Source organism: Bufo bufo, chromosome 1 (genome assembly GCF_905171765.1).
Source record: "Bufo bufo chromosome 1, aBufBuf1.1, whole genome shotgun sequence".
Lineage (NCBI taxonomy): Eukaryota > Metazoa > Chordata > Amphibia > Anura > Bufonidae > Bufo > Bufo bufo.
In genome coordinates, this window is record NC_053389.1 from 33,670,028 (window position 1) to 33,694,975 (window position 24,948).

At 44.8% G+C, this 24,948-nt stretch overlaps 1 protein-coding gene and 2 long non-coding RNA genes across 5 annotated transcripts in view; all 3 read right to left on the bottom strand.

Annotated features, from left to right (window-relative positions):
- The window catches only part of LOC120993044 (venom serine protease inhibitor-like), a 242,274-nt gene that overhangs the window by 154,148 nt on the left and 63,178 nt on the right, over window positions 1–24,948 (bottom strand). The gene's annotated exons all lie outside the window — the stretch shown is intronic.
- Window positions 1,727–24,833, bottom strand: LOC120993123. The gene is made up of 3 exons (XR_005777146.1): window positions 24,824–24,833; window positions 22,540–22,541; window positions 1,727–1,957 (listed from the first exon to the last, which is right to left on the bottom strand). It is a non-coding gene; the product is annotated as an uncharacterized LOC120993123 (long non-coding RNA).
- On the bottom strand, window positions 15,532–15,975 carry LOC120993101. Its single transcript, XR_005777144.1, has 3 exons — window positions 15,919–15,975; window positions 15,768–15,822; window positions 15,532–15,592 (listed from the first exon to the last, which is right to left on the bottom strand). It is a non-coding gene; the product is annotated as an uncharacterized LOC120993101 (long non-coding RNA).

Here is a 24,948-nt window from a genome sequence, read left to right on the forward strand (position 1 = left end):
GTAGATGTGCAGCTGTGAAGAGTAGTGGTAGTGGCAATAGAAGCTGCAGCAGTACAGTATGGGATATGACTATTGTTGAGCACATTGAAATATCTGATGTGGACTTCGATCCAAATTTCAGCGAACATTCGATTCGCCACAAAGCCGAATTTCCTCATGCTTCATGGTAACAAATACATTTTCCCTGAAATAGCGGTAAAAACAAAAAACATACTTACGCGAAATCTCGTGCACAATGACGTATGATGTCACCACGCATCGCAAAAGATCTTCAATCAAGCCTTTTCACGCTCAAATGGATAAGGTGATTATTATTTATTTATTTTTCACCAATTAATCCCTGATAGCCCTTTTTTTTTTTAATTTCAGATGCCGCAATCCGCGATGAACGCGGCATCTGAGGGGTTCAGTGACGGGGGTGTGCAACCACCGTTTCCTGTCATTGCGCCCCCTACTCACAAAGAAATGTGCTTCACGATGAATTAATGTCTTTGTGACATTCGGCCAAGCAAGCGAATAAAAATTTTCTAAACTTGCTACAATGAAAGATCTATTCATAGGCATCAGCCCGAGGTGTGTAAAAAGCTGCATGAATCCATATGCCTGATTGAGTTTGACAATTTTTTCTGCTTGCGCGCATCCTGATAATACAGTAATTTGGCCTCCATGTTGGTACATAGAAACCATTTGGCCCATCTAGTCTGCCCAATACACTAAATACTATGGATAGCCCCTGGCCCTATCTTATATGAAGGATGGCCTTATGCCTATCCCATGCATGCTTAAACCCCTTCACTGTATTTGCAGCTACCACTTCTGCAGGAAGGCTATTCCATGCATCCACTACTTTCTCAGTAAAGTAATACTTCCTGATATTACTTTTAAACCTTTGCCCCTCTAATTTAAAACTATGTCCTCTTGTAGCAGTTTTTCTTCTTTTAAATATTCTCTCCTCTTTTACCTTGTTGATTCCCTTTATGTATTTAAAAGTTTCTCTCATCTCCCCTCTGTCTCGTCTTTCTTCCAAGCTATAAATGTTAAGGTCCTTTATTCTTTCCTGGTAAGTTTTATCCTGCAATCCATGTACCAGTTTAGTAGCTCTTCTCTGAACTCTCTCCAAAGTATCAATATCCTTCTGGAGATATGGTCTCCAGTACTGAGCACAATACTCCAAATGAGGTCTCACTAGTGCTCTGTAGAGCGGCATGAGCACCTCCCTCTTTCTACTGGTAATGCCTCTCCCTATACACCCGAGCATTCTGCTAGCATTTCCTGCTGCTCTATGACATTGTCTGCCTACCTTTTAGTCTGAAATAATGACCCCTAAATCCCTTTCCTCAGATACTGAGGTTAGGGCTGTGTCACTGATTTTATATTCTGCTCTTGGGTTTTTACGCCCCAGGTGCATTATCTTGCACTTATCAACATTAAATTTTATTTGCCAGATTTTTGACCATTCCTCTAGTTTTCCTAAGTCCTTTTCCATTTGGTGTATCCCTCCAGGAACATCAACCCTGTTACAAATCTTTGTGTCATCAGCAAAAAGACACACCTTACCATCGAGGCCACAATCCTCTCCTTAAGTATGGTTTCCATTAATTTCCCCACTATTGATGTCAGGCTTACTGGCCTATAGCTGGCCTATAGCTAGAAATATAGCTCAGTGTTCTATCCTGTGTGCTGATTGTTGTCTGTCATGGTTCTTCCAAATGGCATCCTGACTGGTCGTCTGCCCCTCATTGCCAAGCCACATGGGTCCCTGGTCAAGTTTGTTCCTGAAGTCAGCCTGCCTGCTGTGTTAATTCCTGATCACGCCGGTTCAAATACTCCAGTGTCAGTGTTCTTTCCTGTGTGTGCTTGGCTATTTCCGGTGCTCCCAAAGAAATAGGTAGAGTGGCGATGCACAGTTCTAACCAGGCGCTCTGTATATTTCTAGAGTGCTCCTCAGGGTACAAGGCTCCCATTCTCATGATTGGTGGGAGTCCAAGTGGCAGGCGAACCTGAAGAACCTTCAGCTCATATTTGCAGCCAAGAAAAAATTACTAGAAGTGCACAAATAGTCCCACAACATGGACAGTGACATACCAGGTGTATTATTAGAATTTGCGATCTCCATTCATTATTTTTTTCAATGTGAAATATCGGCAATATAATTTTCACGTACTGTACGCGCAAATGCACTATACATTACCCAAATGCACTATAAAGAAAGTATATTGGTATATAGCACCCCGCTTCAATCAGTTTTTTTGGGAGGCGACTGGTATATCACACCAGTAGAAATTATTTGTTCCAATAACGCTTGTCCCTCTATATACCTGCAGTATCGCAGCAGAACCGCACACAACTGCCGCACAATACAAATGCACTATAATATACTTTCTAACATAGAAAGTATATTATAAGATTGTACAAGGAAGGCAATCCATTAGAATATACATAAAGATAAAACGTAACCTTTTAATAATTTTACTATGAGGGTCCATTCACACGTCCGTAAGTGTTTTGCGGATCCGCAAAACACGGACACCGGCAATGAGCATTCTGCAATTTGTGGACTGCACGTCGCCGGCACTATAATAGAAAATGCCTAACCTTGTCTGCAATTGCGGACAAGAATAGGACATGTTCTATTTTTTTGCGGTAACGGAAGCACAGATGCGGAAGTGCGGATCCGCAAATGCGGATGCGGACAACACATTCCGGCCCCATTGAACATGAATGGGTCTGCACCCGTTCCGCAAAATTGCGGAACGGATGCGGACCCATTTTGCGGACGTGTGAATGGAAAAGATATCCCTCAAAATGAAAATAAATAAAATTATTAAAGTTAAAGGGGTTCTGCACTTTGTTTTAACTGATGATCTATCCTCTGGATAGATCATCAGCATCTGATCGGCGGGGTTCCGACACCCAGGACTCCCGCCGATCAGCTGTTTGAGAAGGCAGTGCACTGGAACCCCCTGGATTGTGGTAGGACATATGGTTTCTAATTTGGTGCCGCCGAGCACTTGTTATTGCCTACCACATCTATGCTTTTTGCTTAAAGGGAACCTGTCATGTGGATATTTGATTATAATCTAACTAATTATATACAATCATTAACTACTAAAAAGTACCTTAGATGTATTCACTTACTGGTGTGACAGATGGTTACCTCATAATATACACACAAAGATGCCGCATGCTAATGAGCTGATTTGAGTCCAGCGTGATGTCATTGAGTCCAGCGTATATTTAATTCAGAGCTATAGCCACTCCCCTGCCCACCTGCTGCTGGTTCAAATGTAAACAAACTGTCATTCAGCAGCAGGTGGGCGGGGAGAGTCAGGAGCTCATGAATATTCATGACTCATCATTATCAGCTGGAGCTTTTCAATACAAGATGTTGACAGATTGACTGGGTCAATTAAAGAAAGTGGCCCAGCATTGTGTTAAGAGAATCAGTCACTTATTTATGTTGCCCTTAGTTAGGACACAATAAAACTGGTGACAGGTTCCCTTTAAAGGAATTCTGCACTTTGTTTCAACTGATGATTTATCCTCTGGATAGATCATCAGCATCTGATCGGCAGGGGTCCGACACCCGGGACCCCCGCCGATCAGCTGTTTGAGAAAGCAGTGGCGCGGCCTTCTCACTGTTTACTGCTGGCCCAGTGACGTCACGACTAGTATCAACTAGCGTGGGCGGGGCTCAGCTCCATTCAAGTGAACACAGCTTAGCCCCGCCCACGCTAGTTGATACTATTCGTGACATCACTGGGCCAGCAGTAAACAGTGTGAAGGCCGCGGCGCTGCTGAAGCGCCGCTGCCTTCTCAAACAGCTGATCGGCAGGGGTCCCGGGTGTCGGACCCCTGCCGATCAGATGCTGATGATCTATCCAGAGGATACCGTAGATCATCAGTTAAAACAAAGTGCAGAACCCCTTTAAGCAAAAAGCATAGATGTGGTAGGCAATAACAAGTACTCGGTGGCACTAAATCAGGTGCTCGGCGGCACCAAATCAGAAACCATATGTCCTACCACAATCCGGGGGGTTCCAGTGCACATCCATGAATCCCGGAGGGAAAGCAAAAACCATATATCCCTGGGCTAGATGATGATGTGGTATTGAAGGACAGGGTGGGCAAAGAACTGTCCCTGATATTGCCCTACAGGGCGGTGCTATTCTGGCCCTGATAGCCTAACCACAGACCACCCGCCCTGATAAGAGCGACCCCGTCCGGAACCTTACCCTATATAAAAATGGCCCTAGTAAGCCCCTAGCCCCTAGGCCCCTGACTTCCAGGTGATCACTATATAGATCTATGTGTTTTGGACTCATTATAAAAGTATATTATAAGTATATCGCACCCCTCTGGGTATCACACATATAGATAGCACACCTATACTAGACCTTAAAATGACTTTTGTGGCCCTATTAGCTAGCGTTTGGTGTCCCTAACAGTCTGTCCCTGCTCCAAACAGCAACCTCTCCCTACACTGGCAAAAAACTGAATGTAAAATGGCGGCCAGATCAGGTTTATTTATAAGGTAGGGGGTGTGTCCATGTGCTGAAACGTCTCAATTGGCTGTCCTGTGCCACCTGATGGATGTGTCATGGGTCAAAGATCTTCATAATGTAAAATAATATGGCGGGCGCGAATTTCTCTATATGTTCGGCAAATCGTGAACACGCAAAGTTCGCCGCGAAACGACCGCCGGGCGAACCGCAAGGCCATCTCTATTTAAAAGTTTCTATTATATCCCCTCTGTCTCGTCTTTCTTCCAAGCTATACATGTTAAGGTCCTTTAATCTTTCCTGGTAAGTTTTATCCTGCAATCCATGTACTAGTTTAGTAGCTCTTCTCTGAACTCTCTCCAAAGTATCAATATCCTTCTGGAGATATGGTCTCCAGTACTGCACACAATACTCCAAATGAGGTCTCACTAGTGCTCTGTAGAGCGGCATGAACACCTCCCTCTTTCTACTGGTAATGCCTCTCCCTATACACCCAAGAATTCTGCTAGCATTTCCTGCTGCTCTATGACATTGTCTGCCTACCTTTTAGTCTTCTGAAATAATGACCCCTATATCCCTTTCCTCAGATACTGAGGTTAGGACTGTATCACTGATTTTATATTCTGCTCTTGGGTTTTTACGCCCCAGGTGCATTATCTTGCACTTATCAACATAAAATTTTAGTTGCCAGATTTTTGACCATTCCTCTAGTTTTCCTAAATCCTTTTCCATTTTGTGTATCCCTCCAGGAACATCAACCCTGTTACAAATCTTTGTGTCATCAGCAAAAAGACACACCTTACCATCGAAGCCTTCTGCAATTTCGCTGATAAAGATATTAAACAATATGGGTCCCAGAACAGATCCCTGAGGTACCCCACTGGTAACAAGACCTTGGTCTGAATATACTCCATTGACTACAACCCTCTGTTGTCTGTCCCTCAGCCACTGCCTAATCCATTCAACAATATGGGAGTCCAAGCACAAAGACTGCAATTTATTGATTAGCCTTCTATGTGGGACAGTATCAAAAGCCTTACTAAAGTCTAGATAAGCGATGTCTACTGCACCTCCACCATCTATTATTTTAGTCACCCAATCAAAAAAATCTAAAAGATTAGTTTGACGTGATCTCCCTGAAGTAAACCCATGCTGTTTTTCATCTTTCAATCCATGGGATTTTACATGTTCCACAATCCTCTCCTTAAATATGGTTTCCATTAATTTCACCACTATTGATGTCAGGCTTACTGGCCTATAGTTGCCCGATTTCTCCCTACTACCTTTCTTGTGAATGGGCACAACATTTGCTAATTTCCAATCTTCTGGGACGCTCCTGTTACGTGTTTAGTTAAATAAATCTGTTAATGGTTTTGCTAGTTCACAGCTAAGCTCTTTTAATTGCTTTGGGTGTATCCCATCAGGCCCCTGTGACTTATTTGTATTAATTTTAGACAGCTGATTTAGAACCTCTTCCTCTTTAAAGACACATGCATCAAAAGATTCATTAGTCTTCTTTCCTAACTGAGGTCCTTTTCCTTCATTTTCCTTTGTAAAAACTGAACAGAAGTATTCATTGAGGCAGTCAGCTAGTTCTTTATCTTCTTCCATATACCTTCCTTCTTTTGTGTTTAATTTGGTAATTCCTTGCTTTAGTTTCCTTTTTTCATTTATGTATCTGAAGAATGTCTTATCGCCTTTTTTCACTGACTGAGCTAATTTCTCTTCTGCCTGTACTTTAGAAGCTCTTATAACTTGTTTGGCCTCTCTCTGCCTAATCTTATAAATTTGCCTGTCATCCTCGTTTTTTTTAAAATAATTACTAAATGCTATCTTTTTGTTTTTAATGATTTTGGCCACTTCTGCTGAGTACCACAGTGGTCTCTTCCTTTTTTTGCTTTTACTGACAAGCCTAATGCAATTTACTGTTGCCTTCAATTGTACCACTTTTAAGTAGTCCCACTTCTCCTGGGCTCCATTGAAACTGTTCCAATCTGATAGGGACTCGTATACCACTAATCTAATTTTAGAAAAGTCAGTTTTTCTAAAATCTAAAACTTTTGTTTTTGTGTGGTGTGACTCAGTCACTGCACTTATAGTAAACCACACTGACTGGTGATCACTAGATCCCAAGCTTTCCCCTACATTAATATCAGATACCAAATTCCCATTTGTGAATACTAAATCTAAAATGGCCTCCTTCCGGGTTGGCTCCTCAACTACTTGCTGTAGAGATAATTCCAGTAGAGAATTTAGAATATCTGTACTCCTGTAAGAACTAGCTATTTTGGTTTCCCAGTTTAATATCAGAAAGATTAAAGTCTCCCATAATGATAACTTCCCCTTTCAATGTCATTTTAGCTATTTCCTCAACTAGTAGATCATCTAATTCTTTGACTTGGATAGGTGGTCTATATATCACACCTACACGAATTACCTTATGATTATCAAGCTGCAAGGTAACCAAAATGACTCTAAATTGGTCTCGCTAACTTGTTTTAAATTCTATTTTATGCTATCTTTCTCATACAGGGCCACCCCTCCCCCTTTCTTGCCTTCTCTGTCTTCCCTATATAGAGAGAACCCTGGTATTGTTATATCTCAGTAATTAATCCCATTGAACCATGTCTTAGTAACAGCCACTAAATCTATATTCTCAGATGCCATTATAGACTCAAGTTCATTGATCTTATTCCCTAAACTGCGAGCATTTGAAGACAAGACTCTGAGCTTGTCATTTCTTAACCTCTGTGCTACTGGCATCTTCTGGCATTGTGCCGGGGGCAGTTGGACTGCTGGATTATTACCCTTTTGCCCCCCTTTCCTAGTTTAAATTCTCCTTAGCAAATACTTGGAACTGCTCACTGAGGACAATAATCGTCGCTGGCAGGTTGATGATTTTCAAAAAAACAAATCACAAGCCATCTAACACCTTATATTTATAAATATAAGGTGTTAAATGGCTTCTCTGCTCCTCTGCTGGTCCTTTTGGTCGGTTGGTTCCAGCAGAGGAGCAGACATCACAGTGAGTAGCCACCAAATACTACACTTAGCCCCAGATCATCCCCCATCACCCCAATTAACCCCTTGATCACCCCTTGATCACCCCTGTCAATCACTAGTGAAAGGGAAAAAAGTGATCAGTGTAAACTGTCACTTTTTTTTTCACTGGTATTGACTGTTAGGTTTTAGGATAGTTTAGGCCCCTTGGTTAGGTAGTTAGCGATCGTTTAGCGCCCAACCCGCCGAACCGCAGTCACTGATTCGCTGATTAGCGTATCGCTAATCAGCATTTGTACTTTTATAGTATCTGTAAGTGATCAAAACTGATCACAGTCAGATCTATAATAGTATTAGTGTCACCTTAGCTCGCCCTCCACCCAAAACGCAGTGTTTGCCCGATCAGGCCTGATCGGTCGCCCACACGTGCGTTCACCCACGCCCGCCCCGCTGCGGCGATAAAAAAATCAGTTTTGATTTTTTTTATCAATCGCAGCGGCCTCCGGTACTTCGCTAGCCTCCCATTTGTAAGACAGGCTTGCTTTTTTTTGTTGGGTAGTCTCAGGGAATACCCCTAAATTTAGTAGTCCAAATGTCAAACAGGGGGTATTCTTCTGACGAGGCCTACAGGATTCTGACCCAGTCGGATGAGGAATGGGAACCCTCATCTGACGAATCTAGCGGGTCAGAATATGAACCTGTAGAAAGCAGTGGCAGTCTGACCCAAAATCGGACAAGGAGGTTGAGGTCCCTGATAGCACCAGGCGTACCCGGCCCCTTGTTGCTAGACCACATGTTGCGCAGGATCCGCTTCAAGGGCAGCAGAGTGGGGCTGGCGCTGTCGGATTAAGTGGTGAGGCATACACCAGCAGCGCAGCCCTCCCTGGACCTAGTACCAGCACTGCTGTACAACATGGTGAAGTGGCGAGCACCAGAAGGAGAGTTGAAGCTGGTACGGTGGCACATGCAATAGTTACCCCCTCGCAGCCACCGCACAGACAGGCCCATAGAGCCCCTAGAGTCCCTGAGGTGCTGGCAAACCCTCATTGGTAGTCCCCAACTTCAGCCGCACTATTAGTTCCCCTTTCACCGCCCAGTCTGGAGCTCGGGTTGAGACAGCTCAGATCGGTTCGGCACTGGGATTTTTTGAGCTGTTCTTGACTGCGGAGCTCTTGGACTTAGTCGTGGCAGAAACAAATCGGTATGCCACTCAATTTATAGCCGCCAACCCGGGAAGCTATTATGCCCAGCCTTTCCGGTGGAAACCCGTCCAGGTTTCCGAATTAAATTTTTTTCTGGGCCTTCTCCTCAACATGGGTCTAACCAAAAAGCATGAATTGAGGTCATATTGGTCCACGAACCCAATTCATCACATGCCCATGTTCTCTGCTGCTATGTCCAGGGCACAATTTGAGGCCATCCTGCGTTTCCTGCACTTTAGCGACAACATCACCCCCTGTCCCAGAGGCCACCCAGCTTTTGACCGGCTCCACAAAATTCGGCCCCTCATAGACCACTTCAACAACAAATTTTCAGATTTGTATACCCCTGAGCAAAACATCTGCGTAGACGAGTCCCTTATACATTTTACCGGGCGCCTTGGCTCCAAATAATACATCACAAGCAAGCGGGCCCGGTATGGGGTCAAATTGTATAAGCTCTGTGAAAGGGCCACAGGCTATACCCACAAATTTTGGATCTATGAGGGAAAAGATCAGACCCTGGAGCCGGTCGGTTGCCCTGACTACCTGGGGAGCAGTGGGAAGACAGTCTGGGACTTGGTGTCACCCTTATTTGGCAAGGGGTACCATCTTTATGTGGACAATTTTTACACAAGTGTGCCCCTCTTCAGGCATTTGTTCCTAGAACAGATTGGCTGCTGTGGCACCGTGCGACCTATTCGCCGGGGCTTCCCCCAACGGCTCGTTACCACCCGTCTTGCAAGAGGGGAGAGGGCTGCCTTGTGTAAGTTAAGAACTGCTCGTGGTGAAATGGAGAGACAAGCGTGACGTTTACATGCTCTCCTCCATTCACGCAGACACGACAATACAAATAGAATGGGCAACCAGTGTGATTGAAAAGCCCCTCTCAGTCCACGACTATAATGCGCTCATGGGAGGAGTGGACTTGAATGACCAGATGTTGGCTCCTTATTTAGTTTCCCGACGCACCAGACGCTGGAATAAGAAGGTGTCTGTATATTTGATTCAATTGGCTGCCTATAATAGTTTTGTTCTCTACAGTAAGGCTGGGAGAACAGGATCCTTCCTCAAATTTCAGGAAGAGATCATCGAGAACCTCCTGTATCCAGGAGGTTCCGTGGCCCCAACGACCAGTGTAGTGAGCCGTCTACACGAGCGACATTTCCCCAATGTCGTTGCTGGTACCTCAACCCAACCGTCACCCCGAAAATGATATTGTGTCTGTAGCAGGAGTGGAATAAGGCGTGACACCCGCTATTTCTGTCCTGACTGCCCTGACCACCCTGCCCTATGCTTTGGGGAGTGTTTCCGGAAGTACCACACACAGGTACACTTAGCATAGGGATCACATCTCACAGGACAAGCACACAGGGCTATTAGGGCCCTTACACTCACAGCTGCTGCAAACCTCTCCTTTCACCTGGGATAAAGTGCATAATGTACTTCGCCACATCTTTGGGCGATTTGCGCTTTGCACATTGTCCCATGGGGAAGGAGAGGTTTGTCCTATAAAGGTAAAAAAAACAAAAAAAAAACACCGGTAAGCAAAAAAGTTAACGTTCTGTTCAAAAAGTTAAATAAAGTTTATATGTTCCATTCAAATGTTATTATAAAGTTAATAAATTTATTGCGTTGCGGCCTGGTTTTTTCTTTTTTGTTTTGTTTTTTTACCTTCCAGGTGGACCAACCGATCGACTAGCTGCAGCACTGATGTGCATTCTGACAGAAGCATTGCGCTGCTGTCAGATTACACAAAAGTCGGTGTATGCGGCGCTGCAAGACGAGATTTCTCCTCTGCAGTAAAAGATACGTTTGCCGAGGCATATGAGCTGAGGGGGCGGCGGTGTTCATATGCTTTGGCAAACACTTTGTATATAAAAAAAAAATCCCGGCAATGATTTATTCATCCACATCGATTGATGTGAATGGAGAAATCGGGTTTGCCAGGGCATACGGGCTAAGTGGGTATGGATGTTGGGCGGAGCTCCTATGTCCTGGCAGACGTCTTTCCCTTCCTTTTTTTTTTTTGGCAGAGATTTTTTCATCCACATTGATCGATGCGAATGAAGAAATCTGTGCCGTTCATTTTTTCTTTCAGCCCAGAGGCTGAACGGAAAAAAAAAAAATCTCATTACCCGTATGCTCAATATAAGGAGAATAGCAGAAACTCCTAATGCTGGCCATTCCTGTAATGATTATGATTGCGGAGACCCTCAAATGCCAGGGCAGTACAAACACCCCTCAAATGACCTCATTTTGGAAAGAAGACACCCCAAAGTATTCGCTGAGGGGCATATTGAGTACATGAAAGATTGAAATTTTTGTTCCAAGTTAGCGGAAAGGGAGACTTTGTGAGAAAAAACAAAAAAAAAATCAATTTCCGATAACTTGTGGCAAAAAATATATATTTCTATGAACTCGCCATGCCCCTCATTGAATACCCTGGGGTGTCTTCTTTCCAAAATAGGGTCACATGTGGGGTATTTATACTGCCCTGGCATTTTAGGGGCCCTAAAGCGTGAGAAGAAGTCTGGGATCCAAATGTCTAAAAATGCCCTCCTAAAAGGAATTTGGGCCCCTTTGCGCATCTAGGCTGCAAAAAAGTGTCACACATCTGGTATCGCCGTACTCAGGAGAAGTTGGGGAATGTGTTTTGGGGTGTCATTTTACATATAACCATGCTGGGTGCGATAAATATATCGGTCAAATGCCAACTTTGTATAAAAAAATGGGAAAAGTTGTCTTTTGCCAAAATATTTCTCTCACCCAGCATGGGTATATGTAAAAAGACACCCCAAAACACATTGCCCTACTTCTTCTGAGTACGGCGATACCAGATGTGTGACACTTTTTTGCAGCATAGGTGGGTAAATGGGCCCATATTCCAAAGAGCACCTTTCGGATTTCACAGGGCATTTTTTACACATTTTGATTTCAAACTACTTCTAGAAACATAGAATGTGTCGGCAGATAAGAACCATTTGGCCCATCTAGTCTGCCCAATATACTGAGTACTATGGATAGCCCCTGGCCCTATTTTATATGAAGGATGGTCTTATGCCTATCCCATGCATGCATAAACTCCTTCACTGTATTTTCAGCTACCACTTCTGCAGGAAGGCTATTTCATGCATCCACTACTCTCTCAGTAAAGTAATACTTCCTGATATTACTTTTAAACCTTTGCCCCTCTAATTTAAAACTATGTCCTCTTGTAGCAAGTTTTCTTCTTTTAAATATTCTCTCCTCTTTTACCTTGTTGATTCCCTTTATGTATTTAAAAGTTTCTATCATATCCCCTCTGTCTCGTCTTTCTTCCAAGCTATACATGTTAAGGTCCTTTAATCTTTCCTGGTAAGTTTTATCCTTCAATCCATGTACCAGTTTAGTAGCTCTTCTCTGAACTCTCTCCAAAGTATCAATATCCTTCTGGAGATATGGTCTCCAGTACTGAGCACAATACTCCAAATGAGGTCTCACTAGTGCTCTGTAGAGCAGCATGAGCACCTCCCTCTTTCTACTGGTAATTCCTCTCCCTATACACCCAAGCATTCTGCTAGCATTTCCTGCTGCTCTATGACATTGTCTGCCTACCTTTAAGTCTTCTGAAATAATGACCCCTAAATCCCTTTCCTCAGATACTGAGGTTAGGACTGTATCACTGATTTTATATTCTGCTCTTCGGTTTTTACGCCCCAGGTGCATTATTTTGCACTTATCCACATTAAATTTTAGTTGCCAGATTTTTGACCATTCCTCTAGTTTTCCTAAATCCTTTTCCATTTGGTGTATCCCTCCAGGAACATCAACCCTGTTACAAATCTTTGTGTCATCAGCAAAAAGACACACCTTACCATCGAGGTCTTCTGCAATTTCGCTGATAAAGATATTAAACAATATGGGTCCCAGAACAGATCCCTGAGGTACCCCACTGGTAACAAGACCTTGGTCTGAATATACTCCATTGACTACAACCCTCTGTCCCTCAGCCACTGCCTAATCCATTCAACAATATGGGAGTCCAAGCCCAAAGACTGCAATTTATTGATAAGCCTTCTGTGTGGGACAGTATCGAAAGCCTTACTGAAGTCTAGATAAGCGATGTCTACTGCACCTCCGCCATCTATTATTTTAGTCACCCAATCAAAAAAATCAATAAGATTAGTTTGACGTGATCTCCCTGAAGTAAACCCATGCTTTTTTTCATCTTTCAATCCATGGGATTTTAGATGTTCCACAATCCTCTCCTTAAGTATGGTCTCCATTAATTTCCCCACTATTGATGTCAGGCTTACTGGCCTATAGTTGCTCGATTCCTCCCTACTACCTTTCTTGTGAATGGGCACAACATTTGCTAATTTCCAATCTTCTGGGTTGACTCCTGTTGCCAGTGATTGGTTAAATAAATCTGTTAATGGTTTTGCTAGTTCACCGCTGAGCTCTTTTAATAGCTTTGGGTGTATCCCATCAGGCCCCAGCATGGGTATATGTAAAATGACACCACAAAACACATTGCCCAACTTCTCCTGAGTACGGCGATACCAGATGTGTGACAATTTTTTGCAGCCTAGGTGGGCAAATGGGCCCACATTCCAAAGAGCACCTTTCGGATTTCACAGGGCATTTTTTACACATTTTGATTTCAAACTACTTCTCACGCATTAGGGCCCCTAAAATGCCAGGGCAGTATAATTACCCCACAAGTGACCCCATTTTGGAAAGAAGACACCCCAAGGTATTTCGTGATGGGCATAGTGAGTTCATGGAAGTTTTTATTTTTTGTCACAAGTTAGTGGAATATGAGACTTTGTAAGGAAAAAAATAAATAAAAAAAATCATCATTTTCCGCTAACTTGTGACAAAAAATAAAAAGTTCTATAAACTCACTATGCCCATCAGCGAATACCTTAGGGTGTCTACTTTCCGAAATGGGGTCATTTGTTGGGGTTTTATTACTGTCTGGGCATTGTAGAACCTCAGGAAACATGACAGGTGCTCAGAAAGTCAGAGCTGCTTAAAAAAGCGGAAATTCACATTTTTGTACCATAGTTTATAAACGCTATAACTTTTACCCAAACCATTTTTTTTTTACCCAAACATTTTTTTTGATCAAAGACATGTAGAACAATAAATTTAGAGAAAAATTTATATATGGATGTCGTTTTTTAAAAAAAAAATTACAACTGAAAGTAAAAAAAAATTTCATTTTTTTGCAAAAAAATCGTTAAATTTCGATTAATAACAAAAAAAGTAAAAATGTCAGCAGCAATGAAATACCACCAAATGAAAGTTCTATTAGTGAGAAGAAAAGGAGGTAAAATTCATTTGGGTGGTAAGTTGCATGACCGAGCAATAAACTGTGAAAGTAGTGTAGTACAGAAGTGTAAAAAGTGGCCTGGTCATTAAAGAGGACCTTTCACCATAATAAAAACTCTAAACTAACTATACAGACGTGTAGAGCGGCACCCAGGGATCTCCCTGCACTTACTGTTATCCCCGGGCGCCGCTCCGTTCTCCGGTTATAGCCTCCGGTATCTTCATAGTTAGGCTCCACCCAGGGGAACCTGACGCCGTCTTTCTCTTATGCTGTAGCACTGGCCAATCGCAGCGCTCAGCTCATAGCCTGAGAGTTTTTTTTTTCTCTCAGGCTATGAGCTGAGCGCTGCGATTGGCCAGCGCTACAGCATGGAAGAATGAGACGTCGGCAGGTTCCCCTGGGTGGAGCCTAACTATGAAGATACCGGAGGCTATAACCGGAGAACGGAGCGGCGCCCGGGGATAACAGTAAGTGCAGGGAGATCCCTGGGCGCCGCTCTACGCGTCTGTATAGTCAGTTTAGAGGTTTTATTATGGTGAAAGGTCCTCTTTAAGGGTGTTTAAGCTAGGGGAGCTGAGGTGGTTAATTACACTTTTCAAAAAACATTTGCATTTTTCAGACCTGGTCAAAATGTGCCATTCTTCTCAGGCTAAGAGATAAGGTAAGGAGGTATACCACTAGGAACTTGCTAAATCACAATGCTCAGATTCTTTTACAAGATAGAACTATGCCACATCAGATCTATGTAGGGGTCCCTACACACGCAAATTTGCAGTAGCATTTATTTTGCTGCAAAATTGCCTGAATAACCTCAATAATTTTTTTCGTACTTGTGTTTTCGGTACTTTTGTTTAGCTTTTTTGTGTTTTTTAAACAGTGGCCCAGATTAACTAATAAGTCTGCATCAGAAATCTGTCTAAAATTGAAACAAAATGGCATAACTTGGAACATGTAGGGTTTCTACACTTTTTCCGACATGCTTGACAGCGTGTGAGGCTTTGTGGGAATTGGTCATGACCATATATGCACTATTTTGCATCACACTTGTGCGACAATTCTGGGATGAAATCTGTTTCAAAGTAAGCCAAACAACAGTTGGTATAGAGTCAGAAAAAGTGGCTATCTTTGCACCAGATTTATCATCGAGCCTAAGCCCTAGGATAAATCTGCTGCAGGTCTGGACAACATTTCTAAGCTTATACCACCTTTAATATCGGTAAATCTGGGTCAGTCTGCCTTACCACTAACATTTTCCTAATGCCATTTTGCATGTAAAGTAAAGGTGATTTAAAAAAAAAAGTGCCAAGAGCTCCAGCATGCTGCATTTTTCTAAAATAAAAAAGCCATAAAGAAAAAGAAATGCCATTCAATGAACAAAAAGTAGCATAAAGATTTCTTATGTTTCATGCATTTCATATTTGTCATAGACATTAAACTAACATCTGGAGCTAGCGATTTTATAAAAAAAAAATGCAGGTGCAAAGAAAACTATCATTAACCCCCTCTTAAGCAATAAATACATATTTAACTTCACTCACCTTGTACACCGTAAAGAAAGATTAAAGAAATCACTAAAACAAACAAAAAAAAATAAACTTTTTGTCAACATTTGTTTCCAAAAAATTACTAAAGAATATCATGTATAGAAAGTTATAATAAAAAATTGAATATAATCATGTATTAATATCTATTGTAATACACATCTATGAATGTTTTCAAATGTTATTTTTTTAATTCTTGTTATACCTGAGCAAAACAACAGAAGAGTCTTCATTGTGGCCATCACTGCAGAAGTTTGTGCCTTTTGAATTCAAAAAGTTAAAAAACGTAAGATACTAAGATTTAATATTTCAAATAGATTATACATTATAACAAATTAAATGGATATGCACGCTACCTGTCAGTGAATGATCCTCAGGAGATTATTAAGATGAGAAGATGATCCTTCAGAATTTATAGCTCTTCTCTTCTGACCAGGAGCCAATCAGAATGTTTTTGGACATTTTTATAGGCTTCCTCAAGGTGGGACTAATTAAACATTTTGGCTGTTTATGAGCATCTAATGGACTGAAGTCAATTCTAAGATTTCTCATCTCTCAGTAAAAAATGCAGATATTCATCGGCAGTTTAGTTAGGCAATCCATATTTAGTTAGGCAATGCATTACCAAATAGGTGTAATTGGACTCTGAGCCAAATAATTGCTAAAACAGAATGTGCAAATTCAGTCTCTTCCCTGTGCATCAGTAATTGCATCAACAAGGGTGTGAGGAGGCTGTAGTGCCACCCTGTTCCCCATATTAGTAGAGATGAGCGAGCATGCTCGGCCGAACTGGTGTTCGGCTCGAGCATTGCCATGCTCGTGTTCAGCCGAGTATTCGGCCGAACACTGCATGTGCTCGTGTGCCATTAAGCACAATGTAAGTCAATGGGAGGACCCCAGGCACCCTCTTCTCGGAAGAGCAGAAGGTGTCTGGTTCCCAAAAAAACAGCCAGCTTTTTCGGATCTGAGTTTTCACTATCGTGAAAACTCAGATCCGATGTTATATTCTAACACAGAGTTGTTCCAATGGTGATGGGGACACTTGAAGTTAAAATATACCATCGCATCAGAGTTTTCTCCAATCCGACAGTATATTCTAACTCTGAGGCATTCCCATGGTGATGGGGACGCTTGAAGTTATAATATACCAACAGGCGCATACATACCGTCCCCCTTCTGCCTGGCGGCACCTGACCTCTGACAGGGTGCTGTGATCCACGCAATTAACCCCGAAGGTGTGGGTTAATTGCGGGGATCACAGCACCCTGTCAGAGGTCGGGTGCCTTCAGCAATGCGCCGCATAGACCTGTGAGTTTTCAGAAGAAGGAGAGTCGGGCAGCAGGGGGCCGGGATGTATGCGCCTGTTGGTATATTCTAACTTCAAGCGTCCCCATCACCATGGGAACATCTCTGTGTTAGAATATACTATCGGATCTGAGTTTTCACAATAGTGAAAACTCAGATCCGAAAAAGCTGGCAGTTTTTTTAAAAACCAGACACCTTCTACTCTTCCGAGAAGAGGGTGCCTGGGGTTCTCCCATTGACTTACATTGTGCTCGGTAGAACACACGAGCATCGTGATGTGTTCGGCCAGAGCACCCGAGCACGCAAGCACTTTGATGCACGCCCATCACTACATATGAGGAAACCATGCTATAAATGATACATGATAGTTAGGAGGCTGTCACAAACGGACTCCCTCATGAATGTGTTTTGACTTGTATGGCTTTTTCACGTCTGCCCTACAAATTCAACTCTGCTATTCCAGTTTCAATCCAACCCTGAAATTGCTTTGTATTGTTTTACCTGATCTTCTTAACTATACCCTGCTGCACCTGCAAAGCGATGGTTAAACTTTTCTGCAATGTTTGTAATCTACTGAGATTTGGTATAAATGTCTGGCAGGTCCCTCATTCAGGGCCTGACGATCCATGTACATTTCACAAGTGTGTTCTTCACCTTGGATGGAGCTGTCTGGTCGTTTGCTCAGGTGGATATTGCATCAAGCTAAAAGGTTTTCTGTTTCCAAACCACAAATTGGTCTTTTATAAGACTTAACATTTGTTATTTAACTTAAAATGACCCACCCCCCTTCCTAATTACAAGTTCATGCAAAATTAAACTGTGTTTGATGCAGTTTTCAAGTACGATTATTGCCCCCATCCCTGTATGTTTTACTGCTATAGGTTGTCCTCAAGAGGAAGAGGGGATATGGCGAGTTGACACCACTGCTAAACTCATTTTTAATCTCCCCATTGTCTGTAACCTATCATTGGGGTCTATTACAGCCAAGCCACCTGTGTCTATTGATTGATGGTTTCTAGCTCCAGTCCTCCATCATCTTTAGTCTTGAAGTCACTAATAGTGTTGAGCAGACACCTGGATGTTCGGGTTCGACGGGTTCGGACGAACTTCTAAAAAGAGTTCGAGTTCGGGACCCGAACTTAACCCCGAACACGAACTTTTGAGCACTAAAATGGCTGTAAAAATGTCATGGAAAGGGCTAGAGGGCTGCAAATGTCGATAAAATGTGGTTAAGAGTAGAGTTGAGCGAACACCTGGATGTTCGGGTTCGAGAAGTTCGGCCGAACTTCCCGGAAATGTTCGGGTTCGGGATCCGAACTCGACCCGAACTTCGCCCCGAACCCCATTGAAGTCAATGGGGACCCGAAATTTTCGGCACTAAAAAGGCTGTAAAATAGCCCAGGAAAGGGCTAGAGGGCTGCAAAAGGCAGCAAAATGTAGGTAAACCCCTGCAAACAAATGTGGATAGGGAAATGAATTAAAATAAAAATAAAATAAATTAAAATTAACCAATATCAATTGGAGAGAGGTCTCATGGCAGAGAATCAGGCTTCATGGCATAGCAGAGAATCAGGCTTCATGTCATAGCAGAGAATCAGGCTTCAAGTCATAGCAGAGAATCAGGCTTCATGTCATAGCAGAGACTCAGGCTTCATGTCACCCACCACTGGAACAGGCCATTGTCAGATATTAAGCCCCGGCACCCAGATAGAGGAGAGAGGTCCCATAGCAGAGAATCAGGCTTCATGGCATAGAAGAGAATCAGGCTTCACGTCACCCACCACTGGAACAGGCCACTGTCAGATATTTTTAGGCTCCGGCACCCAGACAGAAGAGAGAGGTCCCATAGCAGAGAATCAGGCTTCATGTCATAGCAGAGAATCAGGATTCAAGTCATAGCAGAGAATTAGGCTTCATGTCATAGCAGAGAATCAGGCTTCACGTCACCCACCACTGGAACAGGCCATTGTCAGATATTTAGGCCCCGGCACCCAGACAGAGGAGAGAGGTCCCATAGCAGAGAATCAGGCTTCATGTCACCCACCACTAGAACAGGCCATTGTCAGATATTTTTAGGCCCCGGCACCCAGACAGAGGAGAGAGGTCCCATAGCAGAGAATCAGGCTTCATGTCATAGCAGAGAATCAGGCTTCAAGTCATAGCAGAGAATCAGGCTTCATGTCATAGCAGAGAATCAGGCTTCACGTCACCCACCACTGGAACAGGCAATTGTCAGATATTTAGGCCCCGGCACCCAGACAGAGGAGAGAGGTCTCATAGCTGAGAATCAGGCTTCATGTCATAGCAGAGAATCAGGCTTCAAGTCATAGCAGAGAATCAGGCTTCAAGTCATAGCAGAGAATCAGGCTTCACGTCATCCAACACTGGAACAGGCCATTGTCAGATATTTAGGCCCCGGCACCCAGACAGAGAAGAGAGGTCCCATAGCAGAGAATCAGGCTTCATGTCATAGCAGAGAATCAGGCTTCATGTCACTCAACACTGGAACAGGCCATTGTCAGATATTTTTAGGCCCCGGCACCCAGACAGAGGAGAGAGGTCCCATAGCAGAGAATCAGGCTTCATGTCATAGCGGAGAATCATGCTTCATGTCACCCAACACTGGAACAGGCCACTGTCAGATATTTATAGGCCCCGGCACCCAGACAGAGGAGAGAGGTCTCATAGCAGAGATTCAGGCTTCATGTCATAGCAGAGAATCAGGCTTCATGTCACCCAACACTGGAACAGGCCATTGTCAGATATTTTAGGCCCCGGCACCCAGACAGAGGAGAGAGGTCCCATAGCAGAGAATCATGCTTCATGTCACCCAACACTGGAAGAGGCCACTGTCAGATATTTTTAGGCCCCGGCACCCAGACAGAGGAGAGAGGTCTCATAGCAGAGATTCAGGCTTCATGTCATAGCAGAGAATCAGGCTTCATGTCACCCAACACTGGAACAGGCCACTGTCAGATATTTTTAGGCCCCGGCACCCAGACAGAGGAGAGGTTCAACTTTGGGTTGCCCCGCAATATAATGGTAAAATGAAAATAAAAAAAGGATTGAATGATGAAGTGCCCTGGAGTACAATAATATATGGTTAAGGGGAGGTAGTTATAAATGTCTAATCTGCACAAGGGATGGACAGGTCCTGTGGGATCCATGCCTGGTTCATTTTTATGAACGTCAGCTTGTCCACATTGGCTGTAGACAGGCGGCTGCGTTTGTCTGTAATGACGCCCCCTGTCGTGCTGAATACACGTTCAGACAAAACGCTGGCCGCCGGGCAGGCCAGCACCTCCAAGGCATAAAAGGCTAGCTCTGGCCACGTGGACAATTTGGAGACCCAGAAGTTGAATGGGGCCGAACCATCAGTCAGTACGTGGAGGGGTGTGCACACTTACTGTTTCACCATGTTAGTGAAATGTTGCCTCCTGCTAACACGTTCCGTATCTGGTGGTGGTGCAGTTAGCTGTGGCGTGGTGACAAAACTTTTCCACATCTCTGCCATGCTAACCCTGCCCTCAGAGGAGCTGGCCGTGACACAGCTGCGTTGGCGACCTCTTGCTCCTCCTCTGCCTTCGCCTTGGGCTTCCACTGGTTCCCCTGTGACATTTGGTAATGCTCTCAGTAGCGCGTCTACCAACGTGCGCTTGTACTCGCGCATCTTCCTATCACGCTCCAGTGTAGGAAGTAAGGTGGGCACATTGTCTTTGTACCGGGGATCCAGCAGGGTGGCAACCCAGTAGTCCGCACATGTTAAAATGTGGGCAACTCTGCTGTCGTTGCGCAGGCACTGCAGCATGTAGTCGCTCATGTGTGCCAGGCTGCCCAGAGGTAAGGACAATCTGTCCTCTGTGGGAGGCGTATCGTCATCGTCCTGCGTTTCCCCCCAGCCACGCACGAGTGATGTGCCCGAGCTGCGTTGGGTGCCACCCCGCTGTGAACATCCTTCATCCTCATCCTCCTCCACCTCCTCCTCACCCTCGTCCTCCAGTAGTGGGCCCTGGCTCGCCACATTTGTACCTGGCCTCTGCTGTTGCAAAAAAACTCCCTCTGAGTCACTTCGAAGAGACTGGCCTGAAACTGCTAAAAATGACCCTCTTCCTCCTCCTCCGGGCCACTTCCTCTTCCATCATCGCCCTAAGTGTTTTCTCAAGGAGACATAGAAGTGGTATTGTAACGCTGATAACGGCGTCATCGCCACTAGCCATGTTGGTGGAGTACTCGAAACAGCACAAAAGGGCACACAGGTCTCGCATGGAGGCCCAGTCATTGGTGGTGAAGTGGTGCTGTTCCGCAGTGTGACTGACCCGTGCGTGCTGCAGCTGAAACTCCACTATGGCCTGCTGCTGCTCGCACAGTCTGTCCGGCATGTCCAAGATGGAGTTCCACCTGGTGGGCACGTCGCATATGAGGCGGTGAGCGGGAAGGCCGAAGTTACGCTGTAGCGCAGACAGTCGAGCAGCAGCAGGATGTGAACGCCGGAAGCGCGCACAGACGGCCCGCATTTTATGCAGCAGCTCTAACATGTCGGGGTAGTTGTAAATGAACTTCTGCACCACCAAATTCAGCACATGCGCCAGGCAAGGGATGTGCGTCAAACCGGCTAGTCCCAGAGCTGCAATGAGATTTCGCCATTTTCGCACACCACCAGGCCAGGCTTGAGGCTCACCGGCAGCAACCACTCGTCGGTCTGTTGTGTCTATACCAGGCCACAACTCCTGTGCGGTGTGGGGCCTGTCCCCCAAAACATATGAGTTTCAGAATGGCCTGCTGACGTTTACCCCGGGCTTAGCTGAAGTTGGTGGTAAGGTGTGTGGCTGACTGGATGAGCAGGTGGAAGAAGAGGAGGGGGAAGCCGAGTAGGAGGAGGAGGGCAACAGGAGGCAAAGAATGTTGCCTTGCGATCCTTGGCGCGGAAGGACGTGCGCCAAACAGCTCTTCGCCTGGGGCCCAGCCATCACTACATTTACCCGTGTGCAGTTAAGGAGATATATCGTCCCTGGCCGTGCTTACTGGTCCACGTATCTGTGGTTAGGTGACCATGCACAGATGGCGTTGAGCAGTGCACACTTGATTTATCGGATACTCGGTTGTGCAGAAGGCACGGCTCTGCTTGGAGAAGTAGTGGCAGCTGGGAACAACATACTGTGGGACAGCAAGCGACATGAGCTGTTTGAAGCTGTCTGTGTCCACCAGCCTGAATGACAGCATTTCATAGGCCAGTAGTTTAGAAATGCTGGCATTCAGGGCCAGGGATCGAGGGTGGCTAGGTGGGAATTTACACTTTCTCTCAAATGTTTGTGAGATGGAGAGCTGAACACTGCCGTGTGACATGGTTGAGATGCTTGGTGACGGAGTTGGTGGTGTTGGTGGTACATCCTCTGTTTGCTGGGCGGCAGGTGCCAACGTTCCTCCAGAGGCGGAGGAAGAGGCCGAGGCGGCGGCAGCAGCAGAAGAGGTAGCAGGGGGAGCCTGAGTGAGTTTCTTGTTTTTAAGGTGTTTACTCCACTGCAGTTCATGCTTTGCATGCAGGTGCCTGGTCATGCAGGTTGTGCTAAGGTTCAGAACGTTAATGCCTCGCTTCAGGCTCTGATGGCACAGCGTGCAAACCACTCGGGTCTTGTCGTCAGCACATTGTTTGAAGAACTGCCACGCCAGAGAACTCCTTAAAGCTGCCTTTGGGGTGCTCGGTCCCAGATGGCGGTGGCCAGTAGCAGGCGGACTCTCTTGGCGGCGGGTGTTCTGCTTTTGCCCACTGCTCCCTCTTTTGCTACGCTGTTGGCTCGGTCTCACCACTGCCTCTTCCTCCGAATTCTGAAAGTCAGTGGCACGACATTCATTCCATGTGGGGTCTAGGACCTCATCGTCCCCTGCATCGTCTTCCACCCAGTCTTCCTCCCTGACCTCCTGTTCAGTCTGCACACTGCAGAAAGACGCAGCAGTTGGCACCTGTGTTTCGTCATCATCAGAGACGTGCTGAGGTGGTATTCCCATGTCTTCATCATCAGGAAACATAAGTTGTTGTGCGTCAGTGCATTCTATGTCTTCCACCGCTGGGGAAGGGCTAGGTGGATGCCCTTGGGAAACCCTGCCAGCAGAGTCTTCAAACAGCATAAGAGACTGATGCATAACTTGAGGCTCAGACAGTTCCCCTGATATGCATGGGGGTGATGTGACAGACTGATGGGCTTGGTTTTCAGGTGCCATCTGTGCGCTTTCTGAAGAAGACTGGGTGGGAGATAATGTGAACGTGCTGGATCCACTGTCGGCCACCCAATTGACTAATGACTGTACCTGCTCAGGCCTTACCATCCTTAGAACGGCATTGGGCCCCACCAAATATCGCTGTAAATTCTGGCGGCTACTGGGACCTGAGGTAGTTGGTTCACTAGGACGTGTGGCTGTGGCAGAACGGCCACGTCCTATCCCAGCACCAGAGGGTCCACTAACACCACCACGACCATGTCCGCGTCTGCGTCCCTTACTAGATGTTTTCCTCATTGTTCCCGTTCACCACAATAAGAAAATAATTATTTGGCCCAATATATTGAATTCAAATTCAGGCCTTTTTTTACAGGCACCTAACACTATCTGTCTATCTATTTAGGTACCGTATTACACTAATACAGGCACAGCAGTAACGACAGATTTAGCTGAATATAAATTTGAGGCCTAGTATTTAGGCCCTGGATGACAGGTATCCCTTTTACGGACAGAATTAGACTTGGAAATGCACGGTAGTGTGTGAAGTTATTGAGGATGACCCTATCAGCACCTTCAATCTAATATACCCTTTTATGGATAGATTTCAACTTGGCCTGATACAGCAGAAAACAATTATTTAGGGAATTGCTAAGTTGGGAATTGTATTCAACCCAGAACAAAAACTGTGCTTCGGCAGACAGCAGACAGTATTACAATTGGCTAGCCACAGCTGAAACATCAGATTTAGGGTACTGCTATTTTGGCAATTGTATTTTACCCCTCAATACACTGCGTGCAGAATTATTAGGCAAATGAGTATTTTGACCACATCATCCTCTTTATGCATGTTGTCTTACTCCAAGCTGTATAGGCTCGAAAGCCTACTACCAATTAAGCATATTAGGTGATGTGCATCTCTGTAATGAGAAGGGGTGTGGTCTAATGACATCAACACCCTATATTAGGTGTGCATAATTATTAGGCAACTTCTTTTTCTTTGGCAAAATGTGTCAAAAGAAGGACTTGACAGGCTCAGAAAAGTCAAAAATAGTGAGATATCTTGCAGAGGGATGCAGCACTCTTAAAATTGCAAAGCTTCTGAAGCGTGATCATCGAACAATCAAGCGTTTCATTCAAAATAGTCAACAGGGTCGCAAGAAGCGTGTGGAAAAACCAAGGCGCAAAATAACTGCCCATGAACTGAGAAAAGTCAAGCGTGCAGCTACCAAGATGCCACTTGCCACCAGTTTGGCCATATTTCAGAGCTGCAACATCACTGGAGTGCCCAAAAGCACAAGGTGTGCAATACTCAGAGACATGGCCAAGGTAAGAAAGGCTGAAAGACGACCACCACTGAACAAGACACACAAGCTGAAACGTCAAGACTGGGCCAAGAAATATCTCAAGACTGATTTTTCTAAGGTTTTATGGACTGATGAAATGAGAGTGAGTCTTGATGGGCCAGATGGATGTGCCCGTGGCTGGATTGGTAAAGGGCAGAGAGCTCCAGTCCGACTCAGACGCCAGCAAGGTGGAGGTGGAGTACTGGTTTGGGCTGGTATCATCAAAGATGAGCTTGTGGGGCCTTTTCGGGTTGAGGATGGAGTCAAGCTCAACTCCCAGTCCTACTGCCAGTTTCTGGAAGACACCTTCTTCAAGCAGTGGTACAGGAAGAAGTCTGCATCCTTCAAGAAAAACATGATTTTCATGCAGGACAATGCTCCATCACACGCGTCCAAGTACTCCACAGCGTGGCTGGCAAGAAAGGGTATAAAAGAAGAAAATCTAATGACATGGCCTCCTTGTTCACCTGATCTGAACCCCATTGAGAACCTGTGGTCCATCATCAAATGTGAGATTTACAAGGA